Source organism: Canis aureus, chromosome 6 (assembly GCF_053574225.1).
Source record: "Canis aureus isolate CA01 chromosome 6, VMU_Caureus_v.1.0, whole genome shotgun sequence".
NCBI classification, from domain to species: Eukaryota; Metazoa; Chordata; class Mammalia; order Carnivora; family Canidae; genus Canis; species Canis aureus.
The window spans coordinates 31,251,746-31,273,735 of NC_135616.1; the positions used below are offsets into that span (position 1 = coordinate 31,251,746).

At 35.4% G+C, this 21,990-nt stretch overlaps 2 long non-coding RNA genes across 2 annotated transcripts in view; one reads left to right on the forward strand and one right to left on the reverse strand.

The window, feature by feature from the left end:
- Positions 1-200: 200 nt before the first annotated feature.
- On the forward strand, positions 201-20,983 carry LOC144315675 (uncharacterized). Its single transcript, XR_013381424.1, has 4 exons — positions 201-440; positions 9,553-9,740; positions 13,231-13,314; positions 20,748-20,983. It is a non-coding gene; the product is annotated as an uncharacterized LOC144315675 (long non-coding RNA).
- Positions 16,850-21,990, reverse strand: part of LOC144315674 (uncharacterized) — a 309,221-nt gene continuing 304,080 nt past the window's right edge. Inside the window, exons 2-3 of the long non-coding RNA XR_013381420.1 lie at positions 17,391-17,504; positions 16,850-17,028 (exon numbers count right to left, since the gene is read on the reverse strand). This is a non-coding gene — a long non-coding RNA (uncharacterized LOC144315674). The remainder of the gene's footprint in view (positions 17,029-17,390; positions 17,505-21,990) is intronic.

The following is a 21,990-nucleotide window of genomic DNA, read 5'->3' on the forward strand; positions in this document are numbered from 1 at the left end:
GAAAAGGACACTTTCCTTTCACTGGGAGTTTGCTGTAGTGACTCTTTTTGTAGGTCAGCCTAGGAGAGGAAAGCTTTCTTTTAGATTGTATCCTTCATTGTTCCGAGGAGAGCTCAAAATCGAGATACAGTTATCATTCTGAGAAAGGAGATACCTAAGTCATACATATCCCCTCCCTCACTCTCTTCTCCAAAGGAAAAGATTTGCATACACATGTTTCCTTCTGAGCTTTGTCCAAGGCTGCTTTTGACAGATGCTATCTGGAAAAGTGACTGCAGAGGGAAAAAGAGTACATTAATCAGGCATTGCCAATGTGGGCTGGGCAGAGCAGAACTCTTCACTTCTGAAGAGAAGATGACCCTGGGGAAACATCTGCCCCATTCCAGCTCCTGAAGACTTCTCTAGATGCCTTTAGAAAGAAATTTGCTCTGTAAATGCTGGTGAGTAATGTATATTAACTATAGTTGTACTTATTCATTCAAAATTAATTTGACTATAAATGCTCTACATATTGTGGGGTTTTGAGGCACAGAAAAAATAGTATGTATGAAATTGTTTTGAGATATAATTATAAATCCACAAATATAAAGAGTTGTTGTCCTTAGCAAAGCAGCTTGAACTAGTCTCAAAAGTCCTAGCTAGCTAGCCCCACACTTCCAACTGATCTTTAATATAAAAATATTCATATACATGTTTATATGTGTAATATTTGTTTAGCTAATAATCTCTCTAAAATCGCATCCTGTTATCCTGACCTGTGTGAAAACAGAGGCAGATGCTATCTTTTTATTGAAATTACACAAATAAATCTACCTATGCCTTGCTTTATTCTAATGTCACATCCTGCAAGTACATACTTCTAGTACAGTACTTGTTACTGTGTCACAACTAAGCTAGTCTTTACACTAGTGCTTTTCAAATATCTTAAACTGTGCAATTTTCAAATGATATCTCATTCAGAACTCCAAAACATAAAACATAAATAAAATTGTTTCATTAGCAATAAGTAGATTTAGAATATGGCATTTATTTTTTAAAGACTTAACCATTGGGATCCCTGGGTGGTACAGTGGTTTGGCGCCTGCCTTTGGCCCAGGGCGCGATCCTGGAGACCCGGGATCGAGTCCCACATCGGGCTCCCGGTGCATGGGGCCTGCTTCTCCATCTGCCTATGTCTCTGCCTCTCTCTCTCTCTCTCTCTCTCTGTGACTATCATTAATAAATAAAAATTAAAAAAAAAAAAGACTTAACCATTGAAGCAATGCTACTGTTTGGTAAGGACAAAAACTGCAACATTTTAAAATCAGTTACTATGGGAGGACCTTTTTTTTTTTTTTTTTAATTCTGTCTCTTGAACTAATAATTTCTAGATGTATCTACTGAAAAGCAACAATTCATTTGCCTGTTTGTCCTCCAGAATCTGGCCTCTTTCTTCAAGCTCCAACATGAATCTTTTCTGTCCTTACAGAGCCATTGGATGGGTCGTTCTAGGCAGCATATTTAGCTCTCTCTCTGTCCCTCGGCTCATCATTTTCCCTAATACAGAGAAAGCAAAACCTTTAGATTTGACCTTTCTGACATGGCTATTGTGGTGCCTCATAATATTAGTAAAAGAAAAACAAACATTTGCTGAACTCTTACTGTGTACCAGGAACAATGCTAACTGACAAATAACGAATCTTTCAATTAAAAAAAAAAGTTATATCAGAATATGAAACGCTTATTTTATTACAAGTCTTATTATATTTTTATTCTATTAATAAATGTGCATTAGACATCAGTGACCCATTTATAGATAATATGAGATATGAACCTGAGAAACCATATTCACAAGGTAAATCAAAAAATGCTCTTGACTCTAGAGGGATCATTTGTTGGCTGGAGAAATAATTGGCCTTCACTGGGTGTAATCCGTCAATTCTCTCAAAGAACTGGTTAATTGAAGAAAATTTCAATTTGTCAATCTTACAAATTCAGCCATACTTAAGGGCATGAAAATCACATCAGAGTCCTGCTCTTTGCCCCTCTGCATCCATTTATCCGTGCTAAAAAGGGGATATAGAGATGTTGTCATGAAAATCCATGCAAAACTTCCAAACAAATCATACAACTAGAACATTTGCAGTCATGTTACTTAATAAAATGGCATTTGTGTACATGGTTATAAAGTACACATATATCTTTACATGCCCATATGCATATACATACTATATATGTACTATATGTGTTAATAGGTGTGTATATAAGTATATACATTGTGTTTGTATGTGTATATATAAATATATGTATATGTATGGAAGATATCTATATCTTCTATTACTTGGCTGGCTGCCTTAGGACACATTTTGCTAAATGAACTCATACTTGCATTGACATTTAAAATATATTAGTGTATAGAATTTTCCTCAAAATTAACATAGAATTTGAAATAGCAATTGACAAATTAAGTGAAGAAATATCTAGGATCTATTTATTCGCAGAAATAAACTTCTATTTATTACTGTTCCTCCTGGTGAGCAGAAGTGGGGGAAATATTTATAGAAGATAACTGCAACCTTCAAAGTGTCTAGCTATCAACATGCATTAGAAAATGAAGAAGGCTTTATTCAAGGTAGGGTATACTCATCAAAGCTCTCAAGTGACTCAGTTATGCTGTTAAAAGCTGACAGGAAGAACCCCAAAGGTAAGGTAATTATTTTATAGTCTCATGTCCCCTGTATGTGGACAAGTTGTGGGAAAAGCAGAAATATACTCTTTATGAGAAGATCAACTCAAAGATAAAGTTTTCTTCCTAAAAAGTGACTTTTCCAAGCTGCCTTGATCCAAACAACTGGCATTTGGTGCATTTTGAAGATGGATTGGCAGCTGTGCCCCCACAGCTGTGAGAGTCTGACACACTAACTCTCTAGCCAGCTACCAGGAAGACAGATACTGTCATTTGGGGGGGGTGGATCACCCACAGATGTTTGGAGGAGGAGAAGTGTCTACATCCTTTGGCAAGCTCATCAAAATCAACCTCTTACACACAGGCACAGAAAGAACTGGAATCACTGCCCAGCCTGTCATCACATTACCCAGAAAACTTTTAAAAAACCCTTTCATTCATCCAGAAGTGGAAAATAAATAGCTTGAGATGAAATCTTTGGTCTTGGAGCAGATGGCACCATATACCTCCCTGTGAGGGAAACTCAACACACCTGGATTTTTGAGCCCCAAAGTTCCTTAAGAGCAACTGCATCCTATAGAAAGCCAAAATCTAATTTTTTTTTTCACTCTAGAAGTATTCCAAATGCAGAATTCATGTTTGCTTATGAGTAAATTTTTGTTCTCTCCTTGTCCTATTGTAGTGGTACAAAACCTATTTGACACACATGTAGATACTTGAAATCTTTTGTTTGTTTAGGATGGCCTTGTCACCTAAAAAGAATGATATTGTGAACCAAGAGATCCACTCCTAAAGAGATAATGTAGAAAATTCTTCATTAAAAGGAAAAGGCCAGAAACATTATTTCCACAGCCTGCTTAAGTTCATTAATAACAACATATAATGGTCACAAGTAAAAACAACACTATACTAAGAGCATCCAGCACCAGATTTTTCTTTCCCTAGTGACTGCAGACCTAACTACCTCTTTCTTTTAAATGTTTGAAGTAACAAATGACTTCAAGGCCAGGGGCCATTTTGACTAGCAGAAATACGGCACTGTAGAAACATGTCTCCTTAGTCTTTTTTTTTTTTTTTTTTTTTTGTCAGAATTCTTTGTTCCTGCAGACAGTTTGCTCTTACCCTTCACCATAACCCAAGTATAACTATTCCACTCTCAACTCTACTATTCTTAGAAGTTTCTTGCCATAGCTAGTTGAGCTATTTCTCAGGCTCAACAGAAATTCCTGGAAGACAGAATCTGACTGGCTCAGCCTATTTAATGCATTAGCTTTTCCTATGTCAGATATTCTCTTTCACTCCAAACAGAAGTGGCCAAGAAAGGACAGTCATATGTTACAAACATGGCAACAAAAGTCTATTTTATGAGTAGTTTACAAAGGAACAATGTGAGTATTGGGTAGGCATTCTAAAAGTTTCATTATCAGCTACTTTGTAAGCTAGGTCAGCAAGTAGTAGGATAAGCAAAGAATAAAATTTCTATTGCTTGTTTTGCAGATTAGGGACAGAGTTGTAATTATTGTATGTATATTCAATTGACTCATCTATCTTGTCACTATTTAAAAATCTAGACAATTCTACCCATAGAGTTTAATCATTCAGAATTTACACTCTGGTCAAAGTTCAGATAAATGGTATTATATCCTTATGTCTTCACACCCTGTAAATGCCTGAAATATGGGGTTTATGTTTGAACAAACGAGTTAATAAAACTTTTGAATGAGTATATGTGGTCATACAGGCATTGAACCATGATATTCTAAAAAACTCGAAAGAAATTCTCTTCCAAATGGAACACCGGAGACATTTCTTTTGTTGTTGTGGTTCCATCCAGCAGTAACTATGCATTTTTTTATTTTGTCTGCTCTGAATTTAATTGCAATTTACTTTTATTAAGAGAATATGTGCTACTCTTTCATTTTCACTTTTTGAATATGTGTTGTTATAAGAGGGATCATTCACACAACTGGATTTTTTACTTAAGTTTTCATTTAGATATTGAATATGTAGAGATATAGTATGATTTCAGTCCTCTTCTTTTTGTTATTGGCATCTAAAGGCCTAAATCTGACTTGTTTCCTTCAAATAGCAACCAGTGATCTGGGCTTCAGTGAGTATATGAAATCAAATTTTCAACTGTTTGAATTTACTTTTTCTGTAAATGATTATGACTTAGGTCTGTGTTGCCTATTATCAATTATAGTTTGCAAGATCAAGAATATATTGTTTCCTGTTATATTTGAAAATGTACCCCAATGCTTTTAAATGCTCAACTTGGCCAAAATACTGTAAGCAAAATAAATGAAGTGGAAACTTCCTGTCAATCGAGCCATTTTATCCCAAAACTGAGGCATTTTTGAGCAGAAGTTCTCATCTAAGGATAAAATGATGGCCAAAGGAGCTTGTTTTTTAAGTATGACTCTTTCTGGAAAGTTTAATGGATGATGAAGAGAACAATGTTTCTGCTTTGAGAAATAAACAGTACATTAAACTAGCCGCCTCAGCATAAATGATACTTTGTATGTGTCACTTCATATATGTGTCTTTCCTATTACCTAAATATAATTCCAAATTACTCAGATTGATGTGACATTCCTCAAACTGGTCCTCTTCTACATTTACAACTTTGTAGAGAAGCCAGTCTTTTCATTATCCTACCTCTCAATTTCATTCCAGATTTGAGGCATTGCTCATCACTCTGCTCCTCATTCTACAGTGAATCCCCTAAATGACCCACTTAAATGATTCCAGATTTCAGACCTACCTCAATTTTCAGTCTCTCTCTGAATGTATTGTTTCATTATTTTATTTTATTTTACTTTATTTTTTGCCTTTCCAGAGAGAATTAGTGGTACTCCACTGAATACCATTAATTCATAGGATTAGTAAAGAGTATATGTATTAGTGAATCATTTGGTATGATTGTTATAAGTATCAAATGCCCTTTTATAGAGGCAAACATGGGTTCTTTTTTTTAAGATTTTATTTATTTATTCATGACAGAGTTAGAGAATGAGAGAGAGAGGCAGAGGGAGAAGCAGGCTCCGCAGGGAGCCTGACGTGGGACTCAATCCCTGGTCTCCAGTATCACACTCTGGGCTGAAGGTGGCACTAAACCGTTGGGGCCATCAGGGCTGCCCTAAACATGGGTTCTAATTGGAAAATGGTATACCAGAAGAATTAGTCTTTTATTTATTTATTTTTAAAATTAATTAATTTATTTATGATAGTCTCAAAGAGAGAGAGAGAGAGAGAGAGAGAGGCAGAGACACAGGCAGAGGGAGAAGCAGGCTCCATGCACCGGGAGCCTGACGCGGGACTTGATCCCGGGTCTCCAGGATCGCGCCCTGGGCCAAAGGCAGGCGCTAAACCGCTGCGCAACCCAGGGATCCCAGAATTAGTCTTTTAAAATGGGCATGGTTCATGAAAGGCAAGTTTCCTCTCTGCACGTCCCCCACCGGCATTGCAAGCTATTTATTAATTAGTGTTTATATCAGATAGTGGTTTACATTGTAAAATACTAGCATGTTTTGAACTAAGTGATCATTTTTTAAGCTCATAACTACTGTTTATGTTTTTGGCAAATGTAAAGTGCTTAGTTATTAATACAGAGAGGAATGTTTTAAGGGTGATCAATAAGTTTTTTTAAAAATAATTTTCTTTGCCTGAAGGGTTCCCTACAAGGACCTTAGCTCAATTGTTTTGTTACTATACTTTGCTGAGTTAACTATTACTCAATAGCTTGGAATTACCTCCTGTCCTCTATTCACCTAGACCAAATTCTCCTATCTTTCAAAGTTACATTTACTTCTCACATCTTCCGTGAACCTTTTCCTAAATACTGAAATGACTTCTTGATTTTTTACAGTAATTTTGGGCTTTACAAAGGTTTATTTATTTTAGAATTTTGGATCTAGAATGGATATTAGAGATTATCTAGTCCCGTTTATAATTTTACAATGAAAAAACCGAGACCCCCACATTTCCTTCTGTTCTATGCCTGCTCTGCAAAATTCAATGTTCTTAATATACTTCAGCTTTAATTTTTAAAAATAATTATCTACCATATTTTTTTTCTAAAATGCTTTTCTTTGAATATTGTTATCATTCTCTTTGTGATACGTATCTTTTACATATATAAATTTTACATATCTATGCATGTAAACACATATGACAAATGTACATATATATTAGATACATAGATGATAGGTAGATAGATAGATTAAAGCTTCTATATTATAGAAGAAATTACTATACTAAGAAATTTCCCTATCAACTTAGGGCTCCTATTAGTTTGGTTAGCAATGAAAGTCTCACATCTCAAGAAACCTCTCTCTCATCCCAGGAAAACTGGGATTGTTGGTCTCCGTCCATCAATGATGGGCTTCGTCTTCTTTGTAAATAATTTTAATGCCCATAATACCTCATTAAAGTATTGTACAGTATTTCACTTAACCATTCTTCCAATGCTAAATACTCAGTTTTTTCTAAGTGTCAAATAACACCCAGCTTTTTATATTTTCCTGAATCTGAAAACTCTAAATTGAATGACATGGACAATTCAAGGGCAAACATGTTCCCCTAGGCCTGAGCTAATAGAGTAGGGATGAGACATCTGCGGCTATTGAACAATCAAAATGTCACTAATCCAAATTGGTATGTTCTGTGAGATTTCAAAGACGTAGTATTATAGGAAGAATATAGGATACCTCATTTATATTTTTATACTGATTATGCATTGAAATGGTAATAGTTTAGATATATTACATTATATAAAATGTCATCAAAACTAATTTTACCAGGCAAAATTATAGAAATGGAAGATAAATTAGTAGTTGTAGGGGATTAGGAATGTGCAACACAGAAGTGAGGAAGAAAATGGCTGTGGTTGGAAAAAGGGAAGCAGGAGGGTTCCTGGAGGTGATCTACCTGGTGTATCTTGACTGTGTAGTGAATATATGAAATGACATGTGATAAAATTGCAAAACTCTATTTTTTTTCTCTCTCTCTCTAACACACACACAGATGAGTACAAGTAAAATTGGGAAATTAAGATTAGATTGATGAATTGCATCAATGTTAATGACCCAATTGGGATACTGCACTCTAGGTTTGTAAGATCTTATTTGTGGGGAAACTGGGTAAAGAGTAGAGAAATCTCATTCTTAAAACAGCATGTAAATTTATTATCATCTCAAAACAAATTGTTTAATTGAAAAATCATTTTACTTTTTTCTTGGTATATTTTTGATCTGACTAGAAAATTTAGAATTTCACATGTGCAATGCATCATACTTCTGTTGGATAAATGCTGCCTTAGAAAAATTGTGTAAAAAAAAAAAAAAAAAAGAAAAATTGTGTATTTACCACCAGTAATTACTCAAATATTTTGTTGGACTAAGTCACACTTTATTTACCATTCAACCATATATATATATATATATATATATGGTTGAATGGTAAATTCAACCAAATATATATATATATATATATTTAATAATTCCCCTCCTTATTAACACATATATACATTGTGAGGGGGTATACCATAAATATTATGGTGAGAGTTTATTTGACATGGTCAGTCCTTAGTTTTTATGCCAATAAATTAATAATTGTTTTAAATTTGGTTTTCTCCTAAAAATTCTAGAAAAGGGAGATCCTGAAATTATCTCTGTAAACTTACACCTAAGCTCCATATAGCCCATCTTATGTCTTTATAATTTCAGAGCCTCATTCCTGTCGAAAAGACTTATGTTTACTCCACCTAAAAAAGTTCTCAAGATTACCTGATCTAATGCTAAACTCCAGAGAGTCTTCATTCCTTTCAATACAAAAAAGAACAGGATACTATTCTGGGAAGGCTCAAGTCCTGCTTTGTGAACTGACTTATTTATCTAACCTAATGACATTCCTGCCCCAAATCTTCTTGTCTATTTTATTTTGAGGGCCTATCACTATGGAAAACTAATCTCTTTGGTGTATAGAGTCCAATAGCCTTCCTCATTAAATGGCCATATGTCTCACAATTATCTCACAATATGATCCTTTCCAAATTTCCCATCTACTAAGGGCTTAACTGGTTTGCCTTTTTCTCACCAGTATTCCTATTAGAACTAAACAGGCCTATCTTTGCAAGTTAACTATCTTTCCTATCAAAGAGATTTGGGGATCTTATTTATATATTTTGGTTGAAGTGAACTGGCCCAATTCTTTGACTGCCATTTAGGCATAATCCATGTTTTTATATAGTCTTAAAATGTGTAAAGATTGTTTCCTCTCAGACTTGATACAAAGATAGCTCACAGTCTGTAAAATTATTATTTTGAACAGCATAATAGCATCCTAAATGCAAAGACTCTATTACATTATTTGACTATAAGAGACATAAAATATTATTCATAATCTCATCTTTGAGGTATTTTAATCACTTTTCCTTTTAACAATTGTAAGGCAAAACCAAAGAAAAAAATAAAACATATCAAGAATAAACAAACAGAACAACAAAAACAAAATGCTTTTGACAAGAGAAAGGGTAAGCAGATTATATTTACATCAGTTAATCAGATCCTAAGTTTATAGAGTTCTAATTTGTATTAACTTTACAATAAGATAGAAATGAATGAATTAAAGTTTATATTACTCCTGTAAATGTATATACAAGATTTCAAGGTGTATTTGTCAAAGCTATCTTAACTTGTCAGCTTTCTGACTTTTAAATACTACTTGTACCCAACATTGATTAATTCATTTTAGATATTCAACAATCTGGGTTGGTAATGACACCCTGGTTGAATAGGGAATTTCTTCTCCCATCAGCCAGAGCAAGCAAGTACCCACTTGGCTAGGCTGGAGTAAAATAAACCCAATGACATGTATTGTGTTTGAAGGTAAGATGTTGGAGCCACAAGAATGAGTACATAAACAAGGAGAAGATGAATGCTGTTGTGCCCAAGATTGCGAATCCGAGAAACCACCAAGGAGCCGACACTGATGCAAGTACATGAGGGTTTATTAACAAGCTCGAGCTTGGGTCCAAGTATACTCAACACAGCAGAGCAGGGACTTGGACCCCAAGGTGGGTTACAGCTGGGTTTTTATGGGCTGGTCTAGGGGATTTTCAGAAGGGATGGAGGAATTTTTTCATTCCAATATGAGGAAAGGGATGGGGGAGTTTCTTAAGATCTGTTTTCCTTCCAACACAGGACTTTCTGTCCCTGTCAAGGGCATTTTGAGCTCTGTTTTCTTTCTGATATGGGACTCTCTTTCAAGGGTGTTCTGCGGTTTTTCCTGTAAAGTTCAGCTCTTATTCACAGGGGCCTGAGATGGCTGTACTTGTGCTAATGCTAAACTTGAGGTGGAATGGCCTTCATTTTCTCGGCCTCCACAATGCCATGAACACCTAAATAGGAGGAAGGAAAAGATGGTATGTGATGGGGTGGAGGAAATTCACAATTGTTGAGCACCACCTGGTGTACTAGGCACTTAATTCTTTTTTTTTCTCGTTTAATCATCTCAGTTAACACCACAAAGTAGACAATGTTATATTGGTTTACAAATGAGGAACTAAATCTCAGGTCACACACAAGACCCAAATAGCATTTAAATATTTGAACTCAATTTTTGCCTGACTCCAAAAGTTGTCCTTTATCTACGCTACTACAAGGGTTTGTGGGAATATTGCTTTCAAGGTCACTCTTTAAGAAAGAAAGAAGATCCCTCTCCATTCTGGCTATTAAGGAAGTGGCAACAAGATTATACCCAGATCACTGGAAGAAGTAATTTTACCACACATGGGACTGTTTAATCTAGTAGTCAGACAGCTCCATCAGCAGAAAGAGGCAGAGGCAATGACTTCAAAAGGGTGGTAGTACATTCTGTCAACTTTTCCCTTACTCAACCTGCTAGTTATACTGATGGATGTTTTGTCCATCCCAGGTGGTGGGAACTGGGGAAAACAGGTATCAGCAAGCTCTACACAGTAGACTCTAGAACTCACCATGCCAGTGGTAAAACCCTGGCATCTGCAGGGATGTAACAATCTTCTACTTTCAGCTTTTCTTGTTTTCTTGTGTACTCTTTTATTTTAAGAGTGGAGATTTTATCATTCTGCTTAATTTCATAAGTCTCTTGTCAAATCTGATCATGCTTAGCCCCTGAAAAAGTCATTATTTGTATTCATAATAGATCTACAGCATTTGCCATGGTTTAAGTATTATTTGCCATTTGGACTTCATTGTCTGTATTCAATTCTCTCAGATGTTAACACTTAATCAAGAAGAATTCACAGAATGTGCATACTAGTTGGCTACCATTAAGGGCTACATGTGTAACTAGATTAATTTCCCCATTCATCATCCTGTCCCCATTCAGCCTCCATTTTTTTCCCCCCTTCCCTGCTCCTATGGTTGACATCCTAACATTCCATACAGCTAAGCCTACCAAGACAAGGCAGGGTCAAATGGATTGACTCAAAGTATTGTGTTCAAAAGGGACAAGAAAGAAGACTGACAGCAGTTAGATGTAACTCCCTTCTGTGTCCCGATGTAATACAGCAGATAGATTGCCATTGGCAAAGCCACGGGCAAAGTTGTTAAATTTTTGTTTTTAAGTTTTTAGGAGAATTGATCTTAAAGTCTTCCAAGTGAAAACTCCTCAACAATCTAATGTTTCTTCTCTCTCTCTCTCTCTCTTTTTCTCTCTCTCTCTCATATATTTAGGTGCAGATTTCAACCAAGAGACATGCACTAACTTTATAAATGTAAAGAGTCCTTAGAGTACAGGTTTTATTTTTTTTATTATTATTTTTTTAGAGTACAGGTTTTAACAGTACCCACATTGTTGTGAGGAAACACTGTCTGCAAGAAAACTACATGTGGCATTCCATAGGAATCTCATGGATATGGCATGCTTTAATTTCAGTCCATTTTCTTTCTCGTTTCTTGATGTTTTGGTTCCAGTAGTAGTCAGAGTTCTCCAGAGAAACAAAACCAATAGGATGGATGGATGGATGGATGGATGGATGGATGGATGGATAGATGGATATATAGATAAGAGATTTTTTATGGGAATTGGCTCATTTAATTCTGGAGCCTGAGAAATGCCATTGCATGCCCTCTGCAAGCTTGAGAACCAGGAAAGCCAGTGTATAATTCAATCTAAATCCAAAGTCCCAAGAACCAGGGAGCCTATGTGTATCTCCTAGCCCAAGACTAGAAACTTTATTTTATTTATTTATTTATTTATTTATTTATTTATTTATTTATTTATTATTTTTAAGACTAGAAACTTTAGAATGTAAGTCCTGGAATCCAAAGGCCTGAGAACCAGGAGTTCCAGTTTCTGAGAGCAGAAAATTATGAATGTCCCATGTCAAGAAGAGAGAGTTTGCTTTCCACCATTTCATTCTATTTGGGCCCTCCATGGTTTGGGTGATGCCCGCCCATATTGATGACGGCAGATATATTCTTTAATTCAGTCTATTGATTCAAATGCTAATCACGTCCAGAAACACCCTCCCAGAGACAGCAAGAAATAATGTTTTACCAGCTATCCAGGCATTCTGTTAGCCTAGGCAAGTTGCTATATAAAGTTAACTGTTCCAGTTCCCATGCTATTGTTTGTTTCTTATCACTGCTTCTCTTGATCTCCTATATGCAATTAGCACTCTTTTGCCTGCTTTCTGGCTTCTCACTTTGTCTTAACCCCTTTGATATGATAACATACCCCACAAAACCTATGGGCTTGTAGTTATCTTAGTGCATCTACTGTATTACCCAACTCTTTCTACTTTTGTAATGGACAAGCTGAAGTAAATACAGCGAGGAATGGTTGGGAGGAAAAATGCATCCAGGACCCAGGCTCCTTTCTTCCCACTAGTTTGAGCTTTCCATTGATATTTTCTTCTTCCTCTTTCCCCACCCCTTCCCCTTTGTCATCCTCTTCCTTTCTCCTCCTTCCTCCTGTATCTTTTCCCTCTTTGAAATAAAGGTAGTTATAAAGTTCTCAGGGTTGAATTTCTTTTCTTCATTCATTCAGGACAGTCTTCCTATCTTAAACAAACAGATAGTCTTTTTTTTTTTTTTTTTGGCTCTGTAAAATGAATTATTTGAATGAGAGTCCATAATGAATTTTTCTTGGTCTTAATTAGATCATTAAACCAGGGGTTGAGATCATAACATGTCATCCTAATGATATCTATTTAATCAAAATGTCCATTTGTTTTCATTACACCAAGTTTAGAAAGCAATTCCAAAGTGCTTTCCAGGGTGTTAATTGGTCTTTTAGGTTTCTTTCTTTATGTGGAAATGAAGAATGTGCTGCAATGGACAAGAAAAGAATGATTTTATTAGGTCACTCAATGATTCTCCTTTCTTGTCTCTCAAAATCCTTCTGTTCTTCAGTGTTCATCCAAAGTGTCAATTTTTCTTAGAAATCCACACTAGAGTTGTCTATAATTTTTAGCACCCTACAAAACCCCTAGGACCCTATTTATCTACCAATCTGTAAATGAGCTAGTAAGGAAAAAAAGCTCCCAACAGAAGAAAACTTCTTAATGTCTCTTTCAGAAATGACCACACATGGCAGCAGATATGTTAGCTATCCCAGCAGAGAAAAGGACCACATTGGCTGACAAATGAACTTATGCTGAGGTGAGTTTTGGTTATCTTTGTGCAGTAAAACAAGAAATATGCTCTAAAACAGAGTTTCTCAAAGTTTGAACCCAAATCAGTAGCAACAGCTTCAGCTGACGGCTGGTTATAAAGTCCCACATCAGACCTGTTGAATCAGAAACTCTGGAGATTTTTTCAGAACGCAGGCTAGAGTTTGAGAATACTGTATAAGAATGCACTACCTGGGATCCCTGGGTGGCGCAGCGGTTTGGCGCCTGCCTTTGGCCCAGGGCGCGATACCGGAGACTCGGGATCGAATCCCACATCGGGCTCCCGGTGCATGGAGCCTGCTTCTCCCTCTGCCTGTGTCTCTGCCTCTCTCTCTCTCTCTCTCTCTCTCTCTCTGTGACTATCATAAATAAATAAATAAATAAAAATTAAAAAAAAAAAAAAAAAAGAATGCACTACCTGGGTCGTAAAGTGTTCCATATGCTACACCTATATATAGTGGCAGGCAACTTCTGCCATGGCTCCTTGTGATCACCGATTCCTCGCATTTATACCCTTGTATAATCCCCCCTACCTTTGCATATCAGCTGGACTTAGCCACTTAGAATAAATGAGAGTATGGCTACAAAAGTTTATAACTTTTATTTTGCCAGTACTCTCTCCCTGTTTTTTCCTCACTTGTTTACCTTCATAAAGCAAGCTGGTGAGTCACATGTGGTGAGGAACTGATGGCAGCCTCTGGACAATCACTAGGCAGGAACTGAAGCTCTCAATCCAATAGTTTACGAGGAATTCAATCTTGCCAGCAACTCTGTGAATGAGCTTAGAATGAGTCCTTCCCAATTTGGCCTTCAGATGGGTCTGCAGTCCTGTATAAGACTTTGTCATTGATCTTAAAGCAGAGGACCTGGCTTATCTGTGTCAAAATTCCTAACTGACAGAAATGGTCAGATAATAAATTCATGTATTGTTTAAAACTGTTAAATAGTGAGGGGACTTGTTGTATATAGTAGATAATTAACAGACACAAGCACACAGATATACACATATTCCATATATGATTTATTCATAATGTAATTCAGCTTAATATATATTTAATGAGTACATACAGCATTAAGCATTTGGTTCTCCAGTAATTAGGGTAAAGATATTAAGAAATATTACCTACTCTTTAAAAGAAAATATTTCATTTTAAGAAATAGAAAATTTTACTTAAATCGCATACTTAGGATAGTAAAATATAAAACAATAAACAAAGCTAAATAGCAAAAATCTAATGGCATAAACAGTAAAACTAGGATACCCAAGTATCTCAGGGTCATGAGATTGAGCCCTACATCAGGATCCATACTCAGCACAGAGACTGCTTGTCCCCCCTCTTTGCTCTTTCCCCTACTCTCTCTCTCTCACACACACACAAATAAATAAATAAACAAAATCATTTTAAAAACAGTTATGTGAGAGAATTGTTTTATCTATTTTCAGTAAATAGTCTTATATGGAACAATATCTATGAGCTAAGGATTTGATCTTTATGCCAATCTTACTACATATTTATCAATAATCCCATTTTTCAGATGAAAAAGAGGCAATTTAGACTAGAAAAAGAACTTATCCAAGTTGTTTATATAGCAGAGCCAGGTTTCAGATGCAGGATGTCAGACTCCAGAACTTACACCCTTAACTGGCAACATTTTCACTCCATGATGTAGAGGTGGAATTTATCTTGTTACCTACATCTATATGTTGGGACACAGCTGGGAACAAGATATGTATATATATGTGTTTGTATATATATACATGTATGTGTATAAATAATGTACACTTGGTATTTTTTTAAGAATGAATGAATGAAACAATAGGATCAGTTTGAGACCAGCATTACCAGCAAGAAAAAATAATTCTTGTCTCTTTGCTTCTCTATCCAGAACACTTTTCACCTACTTCTTAGATTTCTATGTCAGGAAATAATCTTACTGCTACACCACAGAGGCGTGTACTCAGCTGAAAGTTATGATGCTTCATTCAAGGTTAATTCAAGGTATCCTCTAAATATCAGTTCATCAGTATGGTTCTCAGGTATTGGTCTACATTTGAATCACCTAATAAACTTGTTAAATTTACAAATAGCTAGACTTCATCCTTGAGGTCTACATCTGAATCACCTTGTGAACTTGTTAAAACTATAAACATCTAGCTCCAGCCCTGAAGATTCTCATTTTATAGTTCAGTAGTAGGACCTGGGATCTGGAATTCTTTTTTAAATGCTCCCCTAGAAAATTCTGATGGACAACAAAGTTTGAGACTTTTTTTAAGATAAAAAAAAATGCTTTAACAGATCTACATAGGCAATTGTTTCAGCTCTAAGGCAAAAAAATATAGGCAAATTAAATGGATATGTAAATAAAGTGGGGGAAGTCGTAGTCTTTCCTGTTGTAGTCATTATATACATACCATTTTCAGGACCAAGTTACAGGTTCTTTATAATCTTTCATTGAGATATAAAATATACTGAAGATTAATTAGAGAATATCAGATTGCAAGATTGAGAGAAAAATGCCTAGTTTTAATTAGGGTTGATTATATTTGGTATCACTTGCACTAATTGAAATACACTGGTCTTTGTTAACTAGGTCAGCCAGAGGTCAGAGAACAGGTGGTTGAGCACAATTTCAAAACCACCTGTTTAATATTTGGCTCTGCAATTTCCCTGAAGTTGATCAAAGTGGGGATATTGTCATTACCCAAAGATTATTTAGAGAGATTGAGCCTTGACTGATGAAAAAGAAACTAATTAGAAATCAGCTTCCAATCAGGAAAGTAATAGTTTAAATAAGAATGGCAAGCAGTGGACTAACCTGATGAAACCAGACTCTTGCCATTCTTCTTGTCCCTCCTATAACCAAAGTTTTTGTCCATATTTTAATTTAATTATCTCCTTGCTCTATTAGAATGCCCACTTTTGTTTCCTATTCCCATTTTTTCTCCTCCTTTTTGAATAACTGGATTTAACACTGCTATAAATATTTTAAAATTCAAATAGATTGCATACGTTGTTTGTTCTTATGCACATGTAGATTTGTCTTCTTTAATACCTTTAATAGGTTATTTGCACAATTTTTTTCTTTATATAACTCATACAGCTTTGATTGTAAGAGGTATTGGGAAGATCTCTAGTCTGGAATTCAATATATAATGAACACTAATGTTCTCTTTTTTTAGTTTCAGTAACTACATAGGGAAACATTTTGAGAATTAAATATTGTGAAATATTATGAAAGTTTAGCATATGGATATCTCAGCAAGAGTTTGAAAATGAAGTATAAGAATGACTGACAGAAGAATATATTGAAGATTTGTATCTTTTTACACTGGAATTAATACATTTTTTAAAAAAGTATTATACATGATTAAAGTAGCAAATTATAATAAATTTTTTTCTAAAGAATTAGAACAAATTGCAGTGATGATAATACTATTTCACTTTCATCAGCTTCTGAATGTCTTAAAAATAATCACCATATTTTATCAAAAATTGCTAAGCTCTAAGCAAAGAAACCGCTTGAAAAAAGGAGTAAACTTAAAAAAAAAACTTTTAATAGAAAATCATATGGTAAATTCCCATTATGGGAAATTGGAAATAAGAGAGAAGAGTAAAGAGGAAAATAACAATTACAGGGTTATACACTTGGATAACAACTTCAGCATCTGGCATCCCATCTCAGGGCTGAAGATTGATGACTCCTACAAGGAAATCCAAATGTAAATGTAAATTTTTCACTTTATTTTCCCCCTTTATTGCTGACATAATTAATTCAACAAATATTTATTGAGGACTAGCCAATGAAGCTATTATATAAGAGAACCAACAGTAAAAACCCTGCCCTCATAGCACTTACATTCAAATGAATTAAAGGTAGTAAGTTTTATATAGATGAACTTAATAGATTATCTTATTCATCTTTTAGGTAAAGTCTCTGAAGCAGAGTAACCAGCCTAGTCAAGGAAAAAGTAGTGTACCAAACTAGTACAATAAAGAAGATGGTTCAAGAGACCTTGATATTGGTAAAGCTCATGAAATTCGTATGAAGAAAGGGTATACTTACGGTAAATGATGAGAAGATAGTATACTAATTCAAATCCATTAAAAAATATCTTGACAGGTATTAATGAGCTTATATGGCTTTTCCATGGCCAAAGATGTAAATGAACCAGCATCTCTACAAAGAAAATTAGGGTTTATTGGCTGCCAAATAATACTAATGTATATTTAACTAAAGTATTTTGAGGCAATGTATAATGAGGTCTGGATGGAAATGAAGGGCTGTGGGAAATATAAGTGGAATATAGAATGTGACCTCTGATATAGAAAGTGTTCACTTGCACTTTGATTCAATGTATAGGCACAATTATGGATCAACATTTTGTTTGTTTATTGAAGGAGCTCTGAAAAGGCCAATTGTGCTGGTCAGTCAAGCCTTGCATATTTTAGAAAAGGGGTTGTTTATAAGCTTGTAAGGGTTGATAAAGTCACAAGTGGTGAAGAAAAACAATTCTTGGTTCTGTTGATGAGAGCAGAAATAGGAAACTCTAGGAGGATACAAGTGTTAGAACCTCTCCTGTTGAAGGAGAGAGAGAGAAACAGAGAGACAGGGAGGGGTGAAGAGAGAGAGAAAGAGAGAGAGATCCAGAGAAGAGACAGAAGTGAGAGGGAGTGGAACAACATTTTTTATCTTACATGAATAGAGTCTGACAATTATAAATTCAGATATAAAGGACTCCCTCTTAAGGATTCTTTTGGAAGGTGGCTGATGTATTGGAGGTTATGGGTCTGGAAACAACTTCCCAATCTTCTTCATTTTATTTTTCATTTTTGGCCCCCATATGCAGACACCTATCATCACTGGCTTTTATAAGGTCTTCATTTTATTAATTTTATCTATTATGCCTTATCTATTATGTCTACCTAATTATCTTCCAATACACATATTATGTACCTATTCTTCATTTTCCTATTGAAGTCTGTATTGGTATGTCTGTGTATATTTTTAAAAATATAGTGTATATTGATTTTTTCAAAATGTGTAAATGATATTGTGCATGAGATCTCACTCTAATTTTTGTTTCAAATACTCAATACTATATTTTTAATATGTATCCTTGATCCTGTATATGTCTATTTTGGGACTTCATAAATGTTTCTGTTCTGTAGATCCCTTCAGCAATCTTAACTCTTAGAATAATCTTTCAGAAACTCTATGTCTCTCTTTTTTTAAGATTTTATTTATTCATGGAAGACACAGAGGGAGAGGCAGAGACATAGGCATACTCCCTGCAGGGAGCCCAATGCGGAACTCCATGCCAGGACCCTGAGATCATGACCTGAACCAAAGGCAGATGCTCAGCCACTGAGCCACTCAGGTGCCCTGAAACCCTATGTCTTTAATAACTGTGATAAACATAGTCATACACTGGATTGCAAAATAAACCAATTAAACTGAAATACAGTTATCAAAATACTAAAACAACAAACGTGTGGTATAACAATATATGTGCTTATTTTCTTATATATCAAACAATATAATTCAGTTGCCAGTTTAAAAACTACCGCATTCCATTATGGTGATTAGCATACAAAATGTCTTCAGATGTATGAAACAAAAAATTTGTAAATAAATGTGACTTCTGTTAGTGATAAAGTCAAGGTATTGCTAACAGAACTGTGGTTTCTTGACTTCATTCTTTACATAAAATGCTAAATATCAGTTAGAGATTTATGAATTTAAGAAGTGTTTTTTTTCCACCAAAATTCATTGGCCCCTCAAATTCTATCTACCATAACCCGGGTTAGCAATTCTTGTTCCAATATACTGATTCTATTTCTACACAATCCATTTTCCTGATTCATTCCCTTCTTGATGAGCACCTAGGCTGCTTCTGACTTCCCAACTCCACAAGCAATATTGCATTTTATTCATCACAAAGATGTAGTTATATTTGCAGTTATGTAATTATTATTTTTGTATGAGGGGTCCAGTTCCTCCACACCCTCTCCAAACTTGGTATAGTCAGCTTTTACAATTTTAGCCATTCTAATACATATGTAGTAGTATCCCATTATGGTTTTAAGCTGCATCCTCCTAATGACTAATGATGTTAACCATCTTTTCCTGTGCTTATTTGCCATTCATATGTATTCTCTGATGAAATATTGGTTTAAACCTTTTGCCCAGGTTTTCAATTGTTTTGTTTTCTAATTGAATTTTGAGAGTTCATTATATGTTTACTCACTTTGTATTTTATAAAATAATTACACATATAAATCCAGTTCAATAAATATTATTATATATTATCCTACTTAATTTCCCCCATAAGTCTAAGAGTGAATTACCTTGACCATGAGGAAAAAGGAAATTCACATCTCATGTATCGAAACCACAAAATTCCAACAGCCTAAAAGCATTAATGTAGGCATATCGTTGCGCATAGTATGTGCTACTGATTTTTTATTGAAATATATATGCATAGTATTTTAAAATGCTAATTATCTCTGGAAGCAACATTTTTGTGTGTGTAGATAAAATTGACAGTTACTAATTTTAGAATAATATCAAAAATGGCAAAGTAAGTTTACATATATACACACATGGTTATATATGATAAAATATACTACAATTAAAAATTAGTAGTAATGGAACTTGACAATTTTTATTTGGTGAAATTGGGACTTGTTTTACTTATTCAAAAACCCAAGATTAATAAGTGGTGCTGAGGGGTGCCTGGGTGGCTCAGTCCATTAAGTGTCTGCCTTCAGTTCAGGCCATGATCCCAGGTCCTGGGATAGAGCTCCATGGGCTCTCTGCTCAGCAGGGAGCCAGCTTCTCCCTCTTCTGCTCCCCCTGCTTGTGCTCTCTCTCTTTCTGTGTCAAATAAATAAAATCTTAAAAAAAAAAAAAGTGGTTCTGAAATATCAAATATCCAAATGCAAAATAATAATTATTACACCTCATATCATACAAAAACTTAACTTTGTGTTTCCAAAATCTGCTGTTAAAAAAATGAAAAGATCATCCACTGCCTCAAAGAGAATATAATATATATAATGTTTATTTAATTAGATTAATATATGTAACTTTTCATAAAATATGAAGTGCTATATACACATATAGTAGTTCCCATAGAGTTTCTGACTCTGACAGAGATCATAAAGGCGGCCATTGCAAGGAACACAGGGCCTAGGCAGCTGTTAGTCAACCTTTGGGGCCTGGGTAAGACAACTAACAACTTTAACCTTTTAATCCACTTCTAATCAACTTTTAGTTTTAGCATAATTTAGAGCTTTTCAGAGTGTTGAAGAGATTCTCTCAGTCTCAAGACCAGGTTGTCTGACATGGAGGGTGTTCCTGGGTGTTCTGGGTCAGAAATGTCAAATCAACGTCCTTTACTCTGTTTCCGTTTTTCAGGAGAGCCACTAAAGACCTAATTTCCAATGAAGGTAGTGAAACTGATAATTGCTGAAAAAGAAGAAAATGTTCCTCTTTGTTTTAGGCTGGTATTACCATTACTGACTTAAGCATTATGTACTTAAAATAAAAGAACAACAAAAACCTTGAGCTCTAGGTCCCAGGCTTATCTGCCCACCTAGACATCCAGTCAGGCATTTGGAGAGTAAGGTATCAACTTGATGTGGGAAAAGAAAGTAATCAGGATGACTATTTCTGGTCTAACCTAATCTTGACCTTACTACCATCCCAACCTGGGATCAGTGACATCATGATACCAACTTTTGGGAAAAAGTAAAACTCAAGACCAGAAGGCAAAGTATGAGAAAATGAAAGCCAGGCCTGCAAACTATCTGTTTCATTTGGCCTCTGACTGAATCTTCACTTGCTATGAAGTGGTGGCTTCAGGAAAGGCTCAGAAATTCCAGCACTGATGGTATTGGTCACCTGGTCTAGAAGACCAGAGCTACCTCACCTCTTCTGCTTATACTCTACAAGCCAACTGTTCTTAAAACTAGGCCCAGAGTGATCATAGGAGGTAAATAATCCACTCACTGTAAGAAATAATTCTCTAACCACAACCCTACCTTCTGGGAAAAAATCCTGCATGTTGTTGATGATCCCAGACCAGCTGCCGCCTTAACCCTCTCCTGTGTCTTTTCTCTCTGATCCTTGGCTGACACCTGTGTTAGATTTAGAACCCCACATTTTTCTCCTCACTCCTATCTCCCTTTGCTGCCTTCCTTGATGAAGATTTGCTTCTTATTTAATGCTTCTAAGTTCGAACAGAGTGCCTGGCTTATTTGGCTTTTTAACCCCTCTTAGGAAGAAAGCCCACTGCATCCTTTGAGTCACCCAGTGCCTCTGATCACCCTCTCCTGGATGCTGAATGACTCTTAGGTCTCCCCCAGCACAAAGGCATGAAAAGAATATAGAGAAGTGGGACAGGTAGATGTGAGCTTCTGATGCAGTGTGTGGTGGTTGAGGAAGAGAAGGAAGAGAAATTAAATATAAAACTGACAGTTCAACAACACAACACTGGGCTGACTTTACCTTGAGGTCTCTAATTTCAATACTAACTCTAATAACATCTAAAGCAGAAAAGTAGAGTTTAAAGAGTCTTTAGAGTTCCTGTATATCTATCTTTTAATTTTCAGATTAAAAACAGGTTCCAAATATGTCTAAGTTTAAACATGGAAACTTA